The sequence below is a fragment of the Cynoglossus semilaevis genome, chromosome 19, assembly GCF_000523025.1.
Source record: "Cynoglossus semilaevis isolate Cse_v1.0 chromosome 19, Cse_v1.0, whole genome shotgun sequence".
Taxonomy (NCBI): Eukaryota; Metazoa; Chordata; class Actinopteri; order Pleuronectiformes; family Cynoglossidae; genus Cynoglossus; species Cynoglossus semilaevis.
In genome coordinates, this window is record NC_024325.1 from 16,503,015 (window position 1) to 16,508,285 (window position 5,271).

Sequence of the window (5,271 nt, forward strand, 5' to 3'; positions counted from 1 at the left end):
GACGCTGATGAGCGAACACAGTGTACAGGTTGCCGACCCTTACCGCGGGCCTGGGTTTGACACCAAGGTGAACTCTGCGTCTGCTGAGAGGCAGCTGTTCATCAGCGTTGATCATAAAGCAGCTCATCAACCGCTCCACGCCGTGAGGAGCCGGGGGTCCGGTCCAGACTCCACAGGGACCGCAGGAGTCAGCTCATTAATCACCGGCAGTTAACGCTGGCGCCGTCAGCTAACTCTAGCCTCGACCTTGCTCCGTGTTTTTGTCAGACAACGTCGTAGCGGCTCAGGTTCATCAGCGTCTCTGCTCAACGCTAATCACCTCGTTAATGTCAGAGCTCTACGGCGTGAACGGCTGATTTATTCAATCACAGCCCCGGGGGGGGGGGGGGGGGGGGGGGGAGAGCTGTAGTCTAGAGCCCAGACCAAAGTCCATGGAGAAAATCAGAGATTTTAGAGACGCACCAAATACTGCTCCTCTGCTGCCTCGTGTGGTCACTAACAAAGACAACAATCTACCGCTGCTCACCAATCAATAATCTGATCAGAAAGACTGAACTCCACAGAGTTTAGTTCTCAGCAACTGGACGTCTCCTTGGAGCTGCTCCACTGCACACCACCAAATGTGACCTCTGCTTTTAACCCACCACCACAGCCAGCAGGGGGCAGCAGTGTGTGGGGACGGTGCCACGCTCAGAGCACCTCAGTGGGAACTGGGCATCCTGGAGGAGGAGCAGGAGGAGGAGCAGGAGCTCTGTGGAGTGGCAGCGTTAGCGTGGCAGCGTTAGCGTGGCAGCATTAGCGTGGCAGCATTAGCGTGCTAATACAAACTTATAAATGGATGTCGACCGCCTTCATGAGCCTGAACACTCTGAGAAAATCCAATTAAAACAGCACGATGGCGCCGCTGAGTGAGACTGGACCAGACTGAACCAGACTGAACCAGACTGAACCGGACTAGACCAGACTGAACCAGACTGGACCAGACTGGACCAGACTGGGCCAGGCTGGACCAGACTGGACCAGACTGGACCAGACTGAACCAGACTGGACCAGACTGGACCAGACTGAACCAGACTGAACCAGACTGAACCGGACTAGACCAGACTGAACCAGACTGGACCAGACTGGACCAGAAGGAACGATCCAAGGATTATTATAAATGACATTCCAATGTGTCCTTGAAGGAAACGTATGACTTTATTGATTCTTTTTAACAAAGCTAACCATTAGCAACCATTAGCAGCTCCATTTATGTGTGCAGGCGAATGGCCAATGAGCTGCGAGGAGGAGGAGGAGCCGTGGTTTTCTTTTTACACTCATCAATAAACTAGTGTGTGTGTGTGTGTGTGTGTGTGTGTGAACTGGAGTCTTTACTGTTAATTAGCTCCTAAATCAAAGGCACAAACAGAGGGGGCAGCATCGCGGCGGTTGCCATGACGCCACGTCTCCTCATCACTCATCTCTGTTTTCTGCATCCACAGAAATACAGGCGTTGCTCGGCAACAAAGCGTGGCTGTCAATCATCAGTGAGAGGACAAGTTCTCTGTCCAGGGTTAGGAACGTAGAACATCAGAAGGTTCTCATCTCCAAACTACACCCACATTCATTATGGTCTTCACATCAGTCTCCTCTGGCGCCACCTGCAGTCTCTGTGGCCAATGAGCATCTGTTTCCATGGATAAGAAATGAGCCTGGTGTCAGAGTCGGACGGAGGACGGCAGCTGTCCACGTCCTCAGGAGGACGAGGAGGAAAAGAAGACGAAGAACGGTTTGACTTTGGTTCAAATCAAAGTCCACGGAGAAAAACTCTGAATCAAATGATTTGTTTTCATCAGTGTTTGACACGAGACAACGTGTCCTCTTCAGTTCGTCTTCAGTTCGTCTTCAGTTCGTCTTCAGTGCTAATTTGCTGTCGTGTAAATATTTAATGTTAATAATTTAAAAACATCTAAACCTCCCAAAACGTAGTCTGTAACTTTTTAAATCCTTTCACATGAGTGACACATACTGACCACAGGAGGCAGCAGTGTCACCACGCCAGCGTCAGGTGACCAGACCGGAGTCGTCACGTCTGTTCTCAGCCAACGATTGGTCAGAACTGAAGGAAGTTTGATTCAAACACATCAGTCGCCGTTAAAGTTAAAGAAACTGTTTAATAAATAAATACACAAATAAAACATTTCAGTGACAACAGAGGTGAACAGTCCAGTAGGTGGCGCAGCACTCCAGTGGGTTCAGAGTGGTTTAGTCAACACCTGAAAAACAACAACAAGACAGAACACAGGCGGAGCAACAACGGAAACAAACGGGACTCTGCCACCTACAGGTGACAGAGGGACATGACCACATTGAGATTTCTCACCAGACAAAAAGACAAAACCTTCGCTTAAAAAAAAAAAAACAAAACAAAAAAAACCCCAGGGTCGTGACCCGTCTTCATGTCACGGGGAGTTCGGCCAATGACGCTGCTGCAGTAGAAACTCCAGGTGATTGGCTGTTGCACCTCAACCCCTAACCACACCAAAGAAACTAACTGAACCCTGACTACACTTCAGTGGCGCCCCCTACCTGGCATACATTATCCGTCCAGCTCGTGAGGGTGCAGCAGACCAGCGGCGCGGTCGACTCCAACCCTCCGAAACGGACCGAGTAAGGATTACCACCCGAAAAAAACTAACTAAAATAATAAAGTGGTAGATTCTGTGTCCAGCCGCCGGCTGGTCGACTGGTCGAGGAGCAGAGGGTAAAGGTCACACCATTATGTTACAGACAGCTGCACCGGGGTCAACACAGAATGACCCCCACCCCCACCTCCACCTGGACTCCCCCCAGAGACAAACAATTCCCAAACCCAGCAGGTATTCTCAGGAATTGGACCGGATGAACCGTGGGAGCGTCCACAGGACGGACCGCAGGACATGTTGGACTCCACAGTTTGGACCAAATGATTCAGTCGTGCAGCGACAACAAGTCGACGACAGCAGGAACAAAGGTTCCTTAACATTTACTGGTCTGATCTAAGTATCTAGTGCGTACCCCGGGTGGGCCGGGTCACAGAACCAGATGGATCCAGGTCTGGTTCTGGAAACTGCGTCCAGGGTACACACCTCTGTGAGGGTCCACGGCCAGAACTCCTCCCACACACTCAGAAGAAGGAGAAGGACAAAGTCCTTCCATGAGTCGACTCGGTTGGACCTTGTTCTGTTGTGTGGAGGAGAACCGGCTCGTAGAACCTGACAGAGTCCAGGTTTAGGAGAAGCTACGGCTAGGATTTGGACCACGACCTGCGGTTGAGCCAACTGAACCATTTCACCAACCGGGAGCCAACATTTAGAGAAGTCCGTTCCATGGACGTCCAACGAACATCCAACCAAAGTTAGAGAAAGACCACGCTGACTCAGCAAAAGTTCACCTCAGAAGATGAGACCAGACCAGGGACGGACGTCCACAGACCACACACAGACCCAGAGGAGACTTGGGGACAAGTCAGGGAGACGATCTCCTGAGGGACCAGAGGACCTTCAGACCTGGGACAGAAGTTTCAGTCAGGAGTAAATGAACCTCAACATTCTGAGTTGTCTCTCTGCCAGGTTCTCTTCGTCCTAAAACCCTAACGCGGTCTACGGTGTCCTGTCTGTCTCAGGTGAGAAGCTAACTTAGCCTAGCATCTGTTAGAACGATTGCAGGGGGTGTAATAACGCCCCCTGCTGGGAGGCCTCCCAATACAACACACGTAGCTTAAAAAAAACAAAAAAAAACTGAACAGCTTTAAGGAAGTGAACTTGGCAAAGAGTCAAACCAGACTGAGTCCAGATCCAGTTCAGGGACTAAGAACCAGGTGGAGACACGGTTGTCCAATAAGACGTCCAATGATGTTAACAAACATCATCCATGGGCAAGTTTCAAAGATAAAACATTTCTGTTCATCAACTCAATTTAAATCAATCAGAAGACAGACGGTTGGAGACGGGGTTGGAGACAGGGGTGAAGGACAACATCTACGTCAATCTGGAGAAACCGTCTCTCAGCAGAGGAGGTGGGTGGAGACAACCTTTCATCCACCTATAACGTCGTCCTGAGTTCACTCCAGAAATAATCCGACCCCCTGAAAACAAGACCCCAGTTTCAGTTCAAAGACACCAGGACAAACCTGTGGCTCATGTGACCCTACTGGTCCACAGCTGTGGTACCACTCCCCACTCCCACCTCCAACCATGTGACATGGTACATTCAATCCCTCTTTTGAATAGGGTGTGGCCCACACCCCTCCCCCTCCCCCTTCCCTTATATTAGACGACCCTCGTTACAGCTGCGCCACCTCTGAGGCTAAATGTCAGAACTGAAGGATGAGGAAAAACGTCCTCCAGAAACCTACGCCATCCAGTTGACCTCCACGTAACTATTTTTGGATTAGCATAGCTGGATTAGCATAGCTGGATTAGCATAGCAACATCATCGTTCAAATGTGTCAGTAGCTCCTGGTCAACTACAGCTGTTGCCAGAAAAAGAACAAACCTGAAGTCGTCCTTTAGAAGAGAAGAGAAGATCCATCTGAACGGTCCTGGTCCACGGCCACAGTCCTGGTCCGTCTCCTCCACGGTCTGGTCCGTGTCCTCTGTCCTTGTCCGTCTCGTCCACCACCGCCACAGTCCTGGTCCGTCTCCTCCACGGTCTGGTCCGTGTCCTCCGTCCTTGTCCGTCTCGTCCACCTTCTGTCCTCTCCAGTGTTCGTGGTCCAACATGGCACCACCTCTCCAAGTCTTGACATCTGAAGACAGAAACCAGAGTCCAGTCATCTTCTGACCTCCACCTCAGACCAAAGATGACGTCATCATTGACACGTCGTCTTCTTCTTCTTCTGCTGTGTCTCCAACTCTGGGTTGGTTTGGTATCAACAGTCAGTAAAATCAACCTGAAGGCGTCCGTGGAGGAGATCTTCCTTGGTCTGGTCCATCTTGGTCCCCCTGGTCCCCCTGGTCCGTCTGGGTCTCTCCAGCGTTACCGAACTTCTCCACCTCAGTTTGGTCAAATCCAGGGCCTGTGGTCCAACATCTGAACCTCAAAGAAAACAATTGACAATTGACTGAACGAAAAAAAAAAAAGACAAATCAAAGTGTAGACCAGGAGAAGACCAACCTGAAGGTGTCCCGGGGTCAGGGGTCATCGGGCCAGGTCTTCGTGGACTCCCTACTCTACCCTGACATCAACCTAACTCCACCATCTGCACCACCACATCTCTCCCACCGGAGCCATCACACCAAGATATGGATC

At 50.7% G+C, this 5,271-nt stretch overlaps 1 long non-coding RNA gene across 1 annotated transcript; it reads right to left on the reverse strand.

Annotated features, from left to right (window-relative positions):
- Positions 1–2,133: 2,133 nt before the first annotated feature.
- Positions 2,134–4,629, reverse strand: LOC112488638 (uncharacterized). The gene is made up of 2 exons (XR_003052941.1): positions 4,516–4,629; positions 2,134–4,105 (listed from the first exon to the last, which is right to left on the reverse strand). It is a non-coding gene; the product is annotated as an uncharacterized LOC112488638 (long non-coding RNA).
- Positions 4,630–5,271: the final 642 nt, after the last annotated feature.